Raw genomic sequence first — 16,941 nt, 5'->3', positions numbered from 1 at the left:
TGAAATCTCTGTATTACCATGTAATCAATCCGAAACCTTCCATAGTCTCCAGGTCACTTCCGCACATATATCTTTCAATCACAAAATTCACTCCTGCTACTTCAGTCTTCTTTGGAGGTTATCTCTATGAGTGTCCTTAGCAGACAAGAAATCACACTGCATTACAACAATGATTACGTCTGTGTTAATTTTTTAATGCTGGATGGCTGAACCACGGATGTGGCTGAACAGAATCTTCCACGTGCTTAATCTGTAATACTTGCAGCATTAACACCTTCTCCATTGCCCCCTATCAATTAATATATCAGAACTGGTTACTGAATGCATTTTTGAACTAACTACCACATTGAAACTCTGCACGCACAGTAAAACCAACTATTCCCGAACTCTATTACTCAATCCATAATTATGCCCAACAATATTTTTTAGAATATTCGTACAGTGAGAAACAGAGTAACACTAGAAAAAGTTTTTCTGCAAAGAAACCTGTTGCATACATCCCCGAATGGCTGTCATATTTCGCGCTCATGTGCACTTTCATTTGTTCTCTACTACATGTCTTGTCAACATGAAAAGTTTTGTAATACAGTTCTAAATATAGCAAAATTAATGAAACACGATATTGATTTTGTACAGCACACGAATTTAAAAACAAAAATAATGATTAAAGTGTTAAGGATTATATCTTTACCGTGAATAACTACTGTCTGACGTGTATCTCCCAAGAGACATAAAATACGTCGATTAACACATCTTCCGAAGTGCACTGGAATGTTTCAAAGATGGCGCATGGAGGGGTGTCTGTAGCTGGCTGCTGGGTGAATTTTCAAAGGAAATAATCGGAGTAAACGTCGATGATGTGTTATTGTTGACATACAGAAATTATTTGTTTTGTGTTTGTGTTGCGTAGTGTTAAAATAATTGACTTTCCTAGTTTCGTTGCCTTTACTACCAGCTCAAAATCTATTTGTTGATGCAAGAATAAACTGTCACCGAAAGGTAAGTTACTAAGCTGCCGTTAGTGCAGAATACGTGCCTGTATTTTTAGTTCTAGAAAGCTTGAAGTAAATCTCACAGCTGTATGTAACGTAATATGTTGTAAAGTTTCATGATATTTTTTATATTTGGTGAATTACTCATTCCTCTAGCAGTTGATAAATATTGCGAACGCGGCTTTTACTTTCGGTACGTGCCAGTAATTTAATTTTTACTTATCCATCTGATAATAAATCTGGGAATTAGGACAAGTGCTAAGTGTTTGATTTATTATTAGCAGCAGAGTGGGTGGCCGTGCAGTTCGTATGAAGTCACCAGCCGCTTCTTCGAAATGTATCGCATTTCCGGAGTTTCTTCTTATTCACACGCTACATTTTTGGATTTCTCACGCAGTTAAATATGTAGTTTGTTATTTCGCAATACGTACGGCGCATTAATTTGTTTTGCGGCTAATTTTCATTACTCGTACAACCTATGGGAGCGACACAGCTCTAATGTCGGCATAAATTTTTGCGTGTTTCAGCATAGATGTAGGTCGTTCTATTAAGTTTTTTCGATTATAAGTTTCCATAAAATCAGTGTTAGGAAGCCTGAAATTGCGCGAAGTCATGGAGCATATCGTTTACCAAATTTTATTTTGTACTAAGTTCGTGTGACTTCCATAACAATTTCTTTGCAAGTAATGTTAGTATTTATAATTAGTTTTTTGTGCTACGTATTATTGAATTAAAACTCCGAAATACGTGGAATGTTGATGTTACTATAAGATTACCCCTTTTGCATTGGACAAAGTTTCGCCTTGGCCAGCCGCGATGGTACCAAAAAGCGTCACGTTCTGTTGTAAGACCAAGGGGAACGCAGCTTCGTTTCTCAGAATACTGTATGTTGTATTAAAGCAAAAGTTCAATGTACGATGTCTTGGTTCTATCCTCGTTCATCTACGCACGTATAATGGTTTCAGAATAAATGGAGAGATTTCCGCCATCCAAACTTCGTCGTTTGATGGTGATTGTTATTGTGTTAATGCGATGGCGCACAAGGGAACGTTTATCAGCGTCGCTGCCAGTACAGCTGTTGTAACAATGCAATCCGCGGACCATGTGAACCATTAACCATTGAGGATAAGCCGTAGGGATACTCTTCGGGGCAAGGACGCATTATCATTTTTCAGCCAATCGATAGCGTAAATCAGCACTAGTTGAGCTTTCGCAAATCAAGCAAGAACTGGCAGTGTGGATGATCGATTTTAGGACCTGTCGGGTGCGAAACATTTAAGACAAATTGGAAATGAAGTGATTGGTCGTGTCTGAAATATGGTTTTCCTGGAGGTTGTGGAAGATCAAGTAGATTGATTGAATAAGGAACGAAGACATCCCGCAACAAGTCAACGAGAAGATGTCTTGTAACACATTGAAACGAAGACAGAAAATGACCGGGCGCGTTTGGTGAAAACAATACTTAAGGATAGTAAGAATTACAGCGGCAGGCCTTGACATGAGTTCATTTCATCATTGATACGTGAAGTAGCAGTTATGCTGAAATGAGAGGATGGCTGGCAAGGAACGGGAATAGAGAGCTACATCAAACCAGTCTGGATTGATGACCAGAACACATACAACAGTTCAATTAAACGTGGGTTTTCAAATGGTAGAAAGTGTTCGCGCGCTACCTATGAAATTGAAACAGAAGAAATAGCGGATAGAATATTGAAGTACATCCATTAATAAGTGGAAGACAATTAAAAGGTCAATCTTGGATCACACCCATTGTATTTTTGGAACTACACCAGAGTCGGTCAACGGCTCTGATAAATTGCTTGCAATTATTTATGTTCCATTGTAGAAAATTAAATTTTATTTCTTTCTAATTTGAAACACAAGTCGACAAAGTTCGTTTTCATTGCTCTCTTGCGTTGTTTTCAGAAAATGTAATGCGCGCGAACCATCAAATATCGGCCGGTAGTAGAATCTGGAGACAAAATTTTTGACCAAAACTAGCCGGGGCATCTGTGTCAAAAATTTTGTCTCCAGATTCTACTGTCGGCTGATGTTTGATGGTTCGCGCGCCTACGTCTTTGTAACTTAATTATCTTAACAAAACGATACTGTGACCCCGAGCGCAGCCTTGACAAAAATGACAAATTCAAGAAACTCGATTTCCGCATTGTTGTGATTTCGAATGACTGATTTCAAAAGCACACTGTGTTATCTCAGTATGGATTTATTGATTTGCATACAGTGAATGATTTTCACTGGATGAAATTGCAATGTTATGATGGTTGTGAAACTTGGACCCTTATCGCGAAACAATACTTCATTGCAGTGTTCAGATGTGCATAAAAGTGAAGCCCCACAATAAGTAGGTAATTCTAGTTAGTAGCCTTTATCGTAAATTATTCAAGAAAAAATTTTTCTGATTCCTTCCCCACCTATCATATATGAAACTGCGCTACTATTCGTTTCTTATGTTCAAGGACTTCAGTTGTGTTGAGATTTTGTAGCGTAACCTAAATTCACCATCCGGCTTCACAAAGTAGAAAAAAATGTTGCTTTTCGTATATCTGCATTGACATGGATACTCTGCAAATCACATTCAAGTGCCTGGCAGAGGGTTCATCGAACCACCTTCGCAATTCTCTATTATTCGAATCTCGTATAGACGCGGAAAGAGCGAACACCTATATCTTTCCATATGAACTCTGATTTCCCTTATTTTATCGTGGTGATCGTTTCTCCCTATGTAGGTTGGTGTCAACAAAATATTTTCGTATTTGGAGGAGAAAATTGGTGATTGGAATTTCGAGAAAAGATTGCGTCGCAACGAAAAACGCCTTTCTTTTAATGATGTGCAGCCCAAATCCTGTATCTTTTCAGTGACACTCTCTCTCATATTTCGAGATAGCACAAAACGTGCTGCCCTTCTTTGAACTTTTACGATGTACTCCGTCAGTCCTATCTGGTAAGGATCCCACAGCGCGCAGCAGCATTCGAAAAGAGGACGGCCAAGCCTAGTGTTGGCACTCTCCTTAGTAGATCTGTTATACATTTTCGAAGCGTCCTGCCAATAAAACGCAGTCTTTAGATAGCCTTCCCCACAACATTTTCAATGTGTTCCTTCCAATTTAAGTTGTTCGTAATTGTAATACCTAGGTATATAGTAGAATTTGCGGCCTTTAGATTTGACTGATTTATCGTGTAACAGAAGTTTAACGAATTCTTTTTTGCACTCACGTGGATGACCTCACACTCTTCGCTATTTAGGTTCAACTACCAGTTTTCGCACCATTCATATGTCTTTTCTTAATCGTTTTGCAATTTGTTTTGATATTCTGATGACTTAATTAGTCGATAAACGACAGCGTCATGTGCAAACAACCTAAGGCCGCTACTCAGATTGTCTCCCAAATCGTTTATATAGATAAGGAACAGCAAAGGGCTTATAACACTACCTTGAGGAACGCCAGAAATCACTTGTTTCACTCGATGACTTTCCGTCAGTTACTACGAACTGTGACCTCTCTGACAGGAAGTCACAAATCCAGTCACATAACTGATACGATATTCCATAAGCACGCAATTTCACTACAAGACGCCTGCATGGTGCAGTGTCAAAAGCCTTCCGGAAATCCAGAAATACGGAATCGATCTGAAATCCCTTGTCAGTAGCACTCAACACTTCATGCGAATAAAGAGCTAGTTGTGTTTCACAAGAACGATGTTTTCTAAATCCGTGTTGACTGTGTGTCAATAGACCGTTTTCTTCGAGGTAATTCATAATGTTCGAACACAATATATGTTCCAGAATCCTGCTGCATATCGACGTTAACGATATGGGCCTGTAATTTAGTGGATTACTCCTACTACCTTTCTTGAATATTGGTGAGACCTTTGCAACTTTTCAGTCTTTGGATACCGATCGTTCGTCGATCGAACGGTTGTATATGATTGTTAAGTATGGAGCTAATGCATCGACATACTCTGGAAGGAACGTAATTGGTATACAGTCTGGACCCGAAGACTTGCTTTTATTAAGTGATTTAAGTTGCTTCACTACTCCGAGGATATTTACTTCTACGTTACTCAGGTTGGCAGCTGTTCTTGATTCGAATTCTGGAATATTTACTTCGTCTTCTTTTGTGTAGGCATTTCGGACCGCTCTGTTTAGTAACTCTGCTTTGGCAGCACTGTCTTCGATAGTATCTCCAGGGATACTTGTATCATTTTCTGCCACATAGATGGTGCTTTATTTCATCCAAAAATTGATGAACTCAACACACTAGACAGCCTCGCAAACCTACTGGCGGTTTGAGGGCAACGTAATATCGCTATGCCAGTCGTTTTAAGGGTTTAAATGACCTTTCTTTTTTCTAACGACTTAAGCTGTCAGTTGAAGAGCAAACAGTCTGACTCGTATTTGAGTATGGCGCACGTGTGCATCTTGTTCACAGTTACTAATTCCAGAATCGTCAGATAGTTGTGCACGGAAGTCCTGGATTTGTGGCCAGACCTAACGATTTGTACCAGATATAGTAATTATCGTTTGAGGGCATGCAAGGTAATGGCTGTTGGCAAAATTTAAGCACCGTGGAGAGTAGCGTGTCTAGACCTGACGTTTCTGATTGAAAATTGATTTCGTCAGTTTTATTTGGCTCGTGTTCATTCATCAGTGCTGCTCGATATGATAACTTTCGTTCCTGTTTAGAAGAATAAAATATAAGAATTGAAGTTGGGGAATTTATTTATTTTGTTTTGATTATTATGTTTTTTTTCCCCTATAGTGCCAGTAACTCTTTCTCGAATGAACAGAAATTACCTGTTATGTTTCGTAGGTATAGTGAATTTGCCACACGCAATCAGCCGTTGTTATATCGTATATACGTTTCACGAGTGTTATATATCAATCACTATATATTTTCCAATAGAGGAGTCCACTTAGTGAGACAAACCAAATAAGGTTCGTGCTCGCCTATTCACTTTTGAACCGTTTGATTTTTCTTTGAACCACTGACGGCCGTTTACAGCGAAGAGACCTGCCCACCTCAGGCTAATGGTTTATTTTCAATGATGTCGTAGTAGCTGGTGTGGCAAACATCAGTGAAACTGTATGGAAAAATGGCTGCCAGGGCTTATAACTGCAAGCAGTAGATTTCTGTAGAAAGTACTATGCAGTATCTTGAACGAATTTTTATTAAGTCGCTACCAGTTTTATGGCTTATAGCCACTGCATCAGACGCATATAAAAATTAATACCGGGCAAACAGTATGTCGAAGAATATAGCAGGCCCAGCCTTCATAGTTAAAATCGTAATGTCCGTAGCGCAGACGGTCAAGGAATAAAAGAGCTGGGCGACGGTAAACATCGTATGCCTTGTATCTATGACGCTCCAGCTAGTCAATCCAACTCAGAGCACCGAGGCGAGCTGCAGCAACCACGGGTCGCACTGCACGTGCGGAACTAGTTCTAGCTGTAAAATGTACTTCCACAGTTGCTGATACCCCGACAACGTAGTCACTTGAAATCAGTGACCTTTCAGAAGGAACGGAGTGGGGATTTTGTGAAGTTACAAAATTAAAAATAAAGCAGAGTTCGCCTATAGAGTTAATTACCTTAAATCTAGTTGCTTGGTGCGGTGGGCACGGAGGGATAGAGGACGAGATATCGCCGAGATAACACTTAAGACTTGGAGGTAACGAGGGAGTGACTGTCAGAATCACGGGGCTTTCGTATTTAGTTTTCTTACACTGTACACACAAGCGCATCTTCCAGTGCTTAAAATCAAAACAAGTTGCTTATTTAATCTTTGTCGGATATCGGTTGTGTGACAAACCGTAACAATGTGGCTTTTAGATGACATTCTGCAAGATGTTCGAGCCATCCATTCAGCAAGATGTTTGGACTATCCATTCACGCATACTGGGAAGCTTGATAAGCACGCAGGATCAAGTACTTTGTACAGGCGTGTTTGACCGCCCGAAGGTAATTTTGCACAAGCGTTCGGACGACGATTCTAGCTGAGAGAGGTGTGATCGACTTGCAGTTGTGCAAGATCATGCAAGCATTCAAACATGCACTAGCTTTAACCATTTTACCGGCAATGTGCAAACTTGTACAAGTAAATATAAGTTGGGAAGCAATATTTCTATCGTTGCCATGGGAGCTGTATGAAGCCAATTGGTGGAAAAGTGTGTTCTAGTGCATAAAAGCCAGCGTCGCTTAAGGACCTTTAAGTAGAAAGCCTATCACGGTACGGCAAAGAGGCACGCGCTATCTATTACAATTTTGACAAAATACAAAACAGTTGACCCTGTCAGAGAAAGACATTTGTTATTAAATAACTAAACTATGGAACGTTCTCATTAATCTGTTGCAAGATGTGTCAGTATTTAAGTTTTTGAATCGTTGGTAGCCCAGTTGTTGATGGCTGCACGGTATGCAATATACCAGATGAATGAGGTACGGGAAGGGACAAACAGTAACTAACTCTGGATTTTTGACAATGGAACATACTCAAATACTGCGAAAATTAAGAAACTTGAATATGTAACCACCCCCTCAAATCCAATGGGCTTTGGCGCGGTGAGGTGGTCTGCGTGTTTTTTACAAACAGATAGCCGTACCATAACATTTCAAGCATGTCGGAGATGTAATATAGCATTTGAAACATGTCAGTGATGTAACTGTGGAGACGCCAGACTAGCGTTTGGTTCTTGAAGAGGACACCAGCCTTTCCACTATTTACAGGTTCAACAATTTGGCCTTGTAACATTATCCAACATGGTCTTGCTACGTTGGTACTGAGAAAAGCTGATAGCAAGGGAAAACTATAGCCGTTATTTTTCTCGAGGGCATGCAGTTATAGTGTATGGTTTCATGATATCATCCTCCGGGGTAAATGGTCATCCCATTGGGATCTCTGCAAGGGGAATACCCAGGTGTATCTGTAGCTAAAGCACCAACTGTGTACAACAGAGTAAGTAACCAAACAAGTCTACTGAACCTCAAGTTCTTTAAACTCTGATTTTAAATCCTGATCATCTTGAAGCAAATCGTTTTAAGAACATCGGTGCTTCAGAACATATCCACTGTAATGTTTACACAGTCGGTCCTGCCATGCTGGCTGTCCATGTTTCCCCCAAGTGACTCCGAGATGGGAAAACAGGCCGAAAGTGTATCATGATACACTTGCTTAAACCATGACAGATCCGCCTCAAGACAAGAATGAATGAAACTGTAAGATACTTTGTAGGTAAGCCTGCCTCGTTGAGAGAAGGTGATAGCCGGATTGAGAGAGTGTGTAACGTTTTTGATGCCGATGGTACATGTTTTATACTCCATCTTTTGGCTGTAAAGTGTTTCGTCGATAATGGAGATGATTCTTACTATAGTTAGTTGATCTGATATTTGTGATTTTTTTTATTTTTTTTTTTTATTCGAGGAGAAGTTATTTCCACTAGTAGACACTGTAGGTCCAACTGTTCCAGCAATGCCCCTTTGGCAGGGGCACTCTATGGCCCCTCTGCTCACCCACAGACAGTCACAGGTTGGACAGACAACTCGCCAGGTAACTCTATTGCTTGCTCTCGACTAGGCATTTTTTGCTCTGTAATTGCCTCCGCCTTTGAGTGGGGGTTTTCGCACTGCAGATTAGCTCTTGGAGGCCACACGTATGCTCTGACTTACGTACCAGACCGGTCCATGGACATTGGTGTGCAAAACGTAAGGAGAAAGTAACTTCCGCATAATTTGTGACTGCGAAGTAGCGTAGCTTGCTGCAACTTGAACCATACATAGAAGAACTGCCACAGTATAGGACAGAAAGTAACTGAAAGAAAGGAATGAGACGAAAAGAAATGACACTTTTATTCGAAGTCAATGATTACACTGAAGTCAAAGCTATTCATGATGGTCTTATGGACATCACAAGAGGCGAGACATGGTTCTTAATAAGGTGTGCGATCACCTCTGGCGGCAGTGCGTGCTGTGCAGCGCTCTCCCATGTTGGCCACAAGGTTGGTTGGGGGTATCTTGCCCGAGCGCTCCATTCCTCCAACAGCGCAGTTGACAACTGCAGGATGGCCGTTGCTGCATGTGGACGTGGTAAAATGCGTCTTCCCAACACATCTCACATGTGTTCGACGGGATTTAAGCCGGGAGAACGGGCAGGCCAGCTAATACGCTCTCGTTCCAAGAGTTCCTCTAAATGTGCACCTCAACGCGGTCGCTCACTGTCATCCAAAGGAATGAAGTCATTGACGAATGCACCCCTGAAAAGACACACGTACAGTGTCACAATAACGTTGACTGGCGAGTGGGAAGTGTTAAAAAGATCTGGAGGTCGGTACAGCCCTGCAACATTATGCCTCTCCACAACGTAACTCCTGGAATACTAAACGATCATGTTCGACGATTTTGGGCATACTCTGATACTGCGTTAGTTGGGAAAACGTAATGCCCCCACGGACATTGTCGAACGTCATCGTTTTGGTGGTCCATGTGGCGTAATGTTGCACGGGCGTACTTACCTCCAAATCTCGGTGAGCATGGTACACCCACCGGTCAGCAGCGTCACTATGACACTGTGCTCCTTCCCTGTGTGCGTCCTTTCAGGGATGTGCTCGGCTCTGATTTCATTTTTATGGATGAGAATGCGCGACCTCTTCGAATAGCGTAGCAGCTCTTGGAACGAGAGGGTGCTCAGCGAATGGACTGGCATTTCCGTTTCCACGATTTAAATCTCACCGAGCACATTGGGATGCGTTGATGAGACATACTGCAGCACGTTCACGTGCACCAACCACGCTGGTGGAGGAATGGAGCGATCTGCCCCGTGAACTCCTAACAACCTTGTGGCCAGCATGGGAACGCGTTGCAGAGTACGCATTTCCGTCCGTGGTGATCACACACACTATTAAGAATCGTGACCTGCCTTAATGTCTGGGGGACCGTCATGATTCGTGTTGACTTCAGTGTAATTGTTATCGTTGATTAAAAGTGTCTTTCCTCTTCGTCTCACTGCGTATTACCTGTTACCTTTTGTACTATATTGTGTCAGTTCTTTCTTCATATGGTTCAAGTTTCATCGAGCTACTTTGCTTGACAGTGACACATCATGAGGAAATTACTTCTGTCCTTAAGTTTTGCGCGACAGTGTACTTTAACGTCTCCGTAAATTATTTTTCAGCACGGGCATCAATATTGCTTTAAATGCTTTTATTTTCTCTCTCGTATGTACGTTTGTCATCCGATCACATTTCTGCCGTATTTCACTAAGTTTTTCCAGTTTGAAAACCCCTTATTTATTTATTTCGAGTCAAAAACATTACAACAATATTTACAATATACACAATATAACAAATCAGGTCAAATCATAAAAGAACAAACTAAACGGTATTAGCCCAAAATTGTGCAACGGCAGCAGCATTGTCTGAAACATCAACAAGCTCTTGTGTGGAACATGATACAGGACATCTAGGACAGTTAATTAAATGTTTGGTTGTCTGTTCTTCTCCGCAGTCACACAAGGTGGAAGATTCCTTCATAAAGCCCCATTTAAACAGATTGTCCTTGACACTGACAGATGACCTTGATGTTAAGTCCATTATCCCACAACCAAACAGTCAAACTATTGTATGCGTTCTGCGTGTGCGCGAGGCCCTATGCCACGCCTGTCAGCGCCCTCTCGGTCCCTAGACTGTCAATAATATTGTGTAGTATTATTGATCGTCTTTGTATAAGTGTGAAGGTTGTCCAATATATTGTAGAATGTACTGACGGATCTACGGAAATTACATTTTTATTTTGCAAGTTTCCTTGGTTAGTGATGGAAACCAGGTGGTGGAAGTCGTACATTTCATATGTTATACTTCAGTTATGTTGTATATGGAATATTGCATATAAATTGCTAGAATATTTCAAAATATTTTAAAAGTACCCCGATTAGAATGGTCACTCGTGATAAACGGCTGTGATTTTACCATCGTGATTATTTCGCAAGGTATGTCGTAGGAAGTAATATGTTGGCTGTCTCTTGTTAGAAGGTAAACACTTTGAATTTTTACAGTGAGCTTATTCGTGATACACAGAGCCTCTCATATAGCGGAAAATGACTTCCATGCATCTTTCTGATTCTTTTATCGTTACTAGAAACGCGCTACTTTTATTATTATTTTTTATTTCTCTGTCAGTCCTGTCCTGTACGGCTGACAGAGTACCGACAATTACCCAAGAATCTGTGTAACGAGAGTTTTGTGAGCTGCAGTCTTCGTGTGTGAATTATATTTTTTATTGTGATTCTTCGAATGACTGTCAGTCTAACATGTTTTTCATACATGCGGTCGTTCCACTGTAGGCCATACCAGACGTGTTCCCGTAGATATTCCTATGTTGTGAATGCTTCCCATGATTTTTTGTCGATTGTAAAATCGAACAATTATAGCCTTTTTCGTCTAAATTTTTGTTCACGGATGCTTACCGATTATCGTTTTTCCTGCACTCCATTTAGGAGTAGAACAGGAAGGTCAGAAGTTGTAGTACTACTTGAGCTACCCTCCTACACAAATTGTATGGTGCCTTGCGAAGTATAGATGTAGGAGAAAGACACCTTTGCGTATGGGATCTAACGACACAGCAACCTAGCTGTGGAGAAAACAGTATCTCATTCCATTGGTCAAGTATATTATTGCAGTCGTCTTAATGGTTTAGATGCTTCATGCGGTTCATAATATGAAGAAAGCTTATTGGAGTTAGGCCGGTGGTAGCCGAGGGACATTAGTTGCACCACTCGTAACGTAAAAAGTGGCGTTGCTTTCTGCCAGAGGTTTTTTTGAACCGTGCAACGTGTGGCGCCAATTTTTAATAACGGCTCGATTCTTATCGGGGAAATAGTCAGTTGAGAGACTGTCGTCGTATGACCTACTTCCCCTCATTCTTTTAAGCCGAGATGGTAGGAAAATGAGAAAACATCCAATGTATATTGTTCACTTTACCAGAGGATTAATTAAACGATGGCAACTTAAGTGCGGACTAAAGTAAAAATTTTTATTTGTCTTCGAATTTCAAAGTCGTCGTTTTACCAGTTACATGGCTACACAAAAGGGGATATAACTGGAATTGAAGCAGAGCTAAATATCTGTTTTCCAGCAGAAGAGAAATTGGTCCTCACTACGAAGCTACTAATGCTTAGTCCACCACCAGCAATGCAGGGTGAAGCTTTGACAATGTAAGCCATTCGTACTGGCGAAACGTCAGGAAAATCATTAAACGAACGTCGGGCGAGAAAGTCGAGACAGAAGACAACAGTTTCTCAGCAAGTGACTACGAAAGCCTTAACAATTTATAATGCTGTGAAAGCCTTAACAATTTATAATGCTGTAGTCGTTGCTTTATTGCTCGTAACATATCGCCAGGAATTTTCCATAATTTTGAAGAATACTTTCTGTTACTAGTAATAACAGTAAACGTGTGGTAAATAAGTTAGGCGGATACAAACAACTAAGTAACTTTGAACATATATATTCATTTTTAAATCAAGAAATACTTGTTCGTGATACGTTTGTATCTGACAGATAATGCGTTAGCGATTGCACATGCAGAGGGGGCACTTCATGAGAAGTGGATTGAGGAAATTGTATATGTTGATGAAATGGGTACTGTATTTGTGGTCCAACATGATAAGGCAATTGTTGCAATCTGGGGCTTTCCCTGCTGGAATAACTGAAATTATTTCGCAACATAATTCCAGTTTTCTTTCAGGACTCAATTTGCAAATCTCTGACAGAAGGAACTACGTGTCTTCATCATTCGCATCCTCCTTGGAATATGCTTCTGTGGCGATCCCTTTTCCACACTGCTTGTTGTTTTTCTGGAAAGAGTTTCCATAAAGCTCAGTTGATCAAAATGAATGCATTGCTTTTTGTTGAAAGCTTCAAAACCGCTTTTTATATTTTTCTTGTTTCGAAGTCCCTGAACGCCAAAGTACGCTTCTTGCCATGGATTCCAGGTTTCCTTTCAATCTCAGAAAGCAACAACATCACGGACTTGACAATTCATTGATTTGTGAGTATATAGGAAGAGAGATGATCTACTGTGTGTGCACTATTTCTTTGCAGCTTTCAGGCGGGTGGAGCAGGAAGCGTAAGATAAAAGCTGCACGTTGTGAAGCGACTACACGAAGAGATGTTGCTGGTCAAAAAAGAAATTTTATCTTTTGTTTTGTAAAAGCAAACATGAAGATACAACAAAAGTGAAATGTTTGAAATCTAAGATAAAACTAGTTCTACAAGAACGGTCTTGAATAGAAAATGCGATAATACGCAGTGCTTCATCATTCGTCATTCCCCAGAGTGTTGTTAAACGCAACAGTTGATATGAAATCGTTGTTCGGCAGTATCTTGATGCTGTCGCCATTTCTGATCTGCGGTGTAGCTTGGTAGTAGAGGTTAGCGACGTAATTTATCTGAAGTCTTCTTGTTTTTACTGATTAAAGACCATGAAACTGAGACGTAGTTATCTGAATGGTCTATTGGGGATTGTACGCTTGTTTCTGTTAACTGTACTTCTAATAGTCTGCAAATGACGTAAAGATCTTAAAATACCCTGTATTCTCTACAGGCGGAAATGTTTCTCTGTCGGTGTTAGGTTAAAATCTAACCTTTCTGCCGCCGAACAAATCATTTAACGTAATAAGAACAGCTGCATGTGCAGCTAGGAAACTGTGTACCGACAACTACTGTCTGCGACAGCTTTTCCTTGACCCACTGGCATCTTTTGCGTGGTTTTAATTTTGGTACCTCATTACCTCGAGTCGTGTTGTTTTGGCTCGGTCACCTGCAGTCCGTCTTGCTTTGTCGCGACGCGAAAACACCGCCTCATGTCGCGCGTCACTCACCTCGAGATAGGCGCAAAGACGAGTACATATATCAGTAGACACCCTGCGACGTCTCGTGAAGTTTAATGTTCGTTAATATTAACTTCCCTGTGGTTCGTTCAATGACATACGCTCTGTCAACATAGCCGGTGCCAGAAAATTGTGAATCTATGTTTTAGCGCAATACTGTATTGGGTCGAAATAAGCCAAAGTCATACCTTAGCGAACTACTGTATAGGGTCGAAATAAGCCAAATTAATATCTCGAAATCCACATATATCAGTAGACACCCTGCGACGTCTCGTGAAGTTTAATGTTCGTTAATATTAACTTCCCTGTGGTTCGTTCAATGACATACGCTCTGTCAACATAGCCGGTGCCAGAAAATTGTGAATCTATGTTTTAGCGCAATACTGTATTGGGTCGAAATAAGCCAAAGTCATACCTTAGCGAACTACTGTATAGGGTCGAAATAAGCCAAATTAATATCTCGAAATCCGAGTACGAAAAATTGTGATGCAACTTATTTGCGTGACCCTACGAGTACTGTTATCTTTTCGCATTATGGAAACTTCGACGGTAGTGGTTACAATTACTCAGAAATGAAGCAACAGTATCGTTAGTGTTCTGAAATTAGTCGTTGTGTACTTGTATGAGGCTGCACTGTAACCGTCTTCGATTGCTGGCAGTTTCATTTAGGTAGGACTGGTTAACCCCACATCTCCCGTACATAGCGAGGTAGGGCAGTGGTTAGCACACTGGACTCGCATTCGGGAGAACTACGGTCAATCCAGCGTCCGGCCATCCTGATTTAGGTTTTCCGTGATTTCCCTAAATCGCTTCAGGCAAATGCTCAGATGGTTCCTGTGACAGTGCACGGCCGACTTCCTTCCCCATCCTTCCCTCATCTGATGAGATCGATGACCTCGCTGTTTGGTCTCTTCCCCCAAATCAACCAGACATCTCCCGTCCCCTCCACACTACCGATTCTTTAAAGAATCGAATTCTCTTGTATAAAACAGATTCAAACGTCTGATTGCTTATAAAATGTGTTAATGTGTCAAATACTTTACGTTAAGAATGTAAACAAGAAAAAGTTTGAAATTATGTTTATAATTTGTTGGGAGTTGCTAAGTGCTCTCAGAAAGTTGCTAACTGCTCTCATTCTCAAAGACTGGATGAATCTAGTCAGGGTAATTTTTGCGTCGTGAATTGCGAAGGAAGGAAGGTTGGGTTTAACGTCTCGTCGACATCAAGGTCATTAGAAAAGGAGCACAAGTTCGGATTGTGTCAAGGATGGTGATGGGAATCGGCCGTGCTCTTTCCTAGGAACCATCCCAGCATTTGGTTGGAGCGATTTAGGGAAATCACGGAAAACAAAGAGCTGGATGACCGTACACAGGGTTGAAACGTCGTCCTCCCGCGTGCGAGTCGAGTGTGCTAACCACTGTGCCACCTCTCTTAGTATGAGTTACGCTGACTCACGACATATACGGATATTGTAACTTTAATACTTGTCTTACTGTGTTAAACGTTTATCATAAGATTATACATCGCAATCAGTAGATTATGACAGCATTTTAAATTTTTAAATTCGTCGATAATTGTATGAAATATTGAAAAAATGTCGCCTGGAATCCGTTAGACAGGCGACAACATGAGTCGGTGGCTCAGTGCAAGCTCTTTGGTTTCCTTATTTTTGAAGTAGGTGGTATGGACCAAAACAAGAAAGAAAAAAAATGCTAAGTAAATATGGTCTCTAAATTGCCTTCCTTAAGAGCTATGACTTGTTCAGTGGAAATGTGTTCCGCAGTAGCAAAGATGAATGGGTGGTCATTTCTCTTAAGGTATGCATTTTAGAACTCATGTTTACCAGACATTTTTTCTTGGTTTGGTCCATACTACCATTTCTGAAGGTCGCCTACCCTACGATCTTGGCAGTAAGAGTACCGGTACGCCGGCCGGGGTGGCCGTGCGGTTCTAGGCGCTACAGTCTGGAACCGCGCGACCGCTACGATCGCAGGTTCGAATCCTGCCTCGGGCATGGATGTGTGTGATGTCCTTAGGTTAGTTAGTTTAAGTAGTTCTAAGTTCTAGGGGACTGATGACCTCAGAAGTTAAGTCCCATAGTGCTCAGAGCCAAGGGCAGTACCGGTACACGTACTCCTCTGTCAGAGACATCAGAAGGATTTTCGCTTATAATTTTGGACTCGGTCGTTTCCGGACCAGGGTTTCCTACCTCCAATTGATACATTTTTACCCTTCTCCATCGTCCGAGAAAGTTTTATAACATCATCAGGGAATCATCATCTTATATAAAGAGTCTAACGTCCCCTGTAGGAAGACTCAGTCTTGTTTGTTAATATAGGTAAAGTGCAACTAAATGATGCTCCCTAAGTTTGAGGAAGCATGATAATTTTAGGTGGTGTTTCATAAAAGTGATGCCACTGAGCCAACAGCTTAACACTAGACCAAAACTATGAAGTGTCGCTACTTCAAGAGAGGAATTTTGGTATGTCTTGCTTTGCAGTACTTAATGTCTTCCATAGATAATGTAAACTGTATGCGAAACATGGTTTCAAACCGCCTTTTATATATATATATATATATATATATATATATATATATATATATATATATATATGCTCTTTTATTTCGGACATGTCCGAAAGAAAGATGGTATCTGTTCTTTCAGACATGTCCGAAAGAACAGATACCATCTTCATATGGTTAAGGCTCACCGGCCATTTGACCATCTTCTTCTGTGCGGATGCACAAACAGGGCCCGAACTCTTAGGGGAATCGGCAGAAAGCTGCGAGTAATGACTATAATGGGCAGGTGTACTATGAATATAGTACGGGACAATAAGTTGGGAATGTGGGTCTCACGGGAGGCGTGCCAGGGATAAATCCCTGTAGTCGCACTATCCTCTGTGTCTCAGATGGCTGGAGCGTCTGCCATGTAAGCAGGAGGTCCTAAGTTTGAGTTCCGGTCGAGGCAAACATTTTCATCTGTCCCCTTTGTCTTATATCAACGCCTGTATGCAACTAGGCATATTCATTTCATTGTAATTTCATTC

General features: G+C 41.0%; 1 protein-coding gene across 2 annotated transcripts in view; it reads left to right on the top strand.

Moving 5' to 3' along the window:
- Positions 1-785: 785 nt before the first annotated feature.
- LOC126262705 (serine/threonine-protein kinase par-1-like) overlaps positions 786-16,941 on the top strand; it is a 413,823-nt gene continuing 397,667 nt past the window's right edge. For both annotated transcript variants that reach the window (XM_049959489.1, XM_049959496.1), the window contains exon 1: positions 786-999. The gene's annotated coding sequence lies outside the window, so the exon portion shown is untranslated. The remainder of the gene's footprint in view (positions 1,000-16,941) is intronic.

The sequence above is a fragment of the Schistocerca nitens genome, chromosome 1, assembly GCF_023898315.1.
Source record: "Schistocerca nitens isolate TAMUIC-IGC-003100 chromosome 1, iqSchNite1.1, whole genome shotgun sequence".
Lineage (NCBI taxonomy): Eukaryota > Metazoa > Arthropoda > Insecta > Orthoptera > Acrididae > Schistocerca > Schistocerca nitens.
This window is presented reverse-complemented; position numbering and strand designations above follow the sequence as displayed.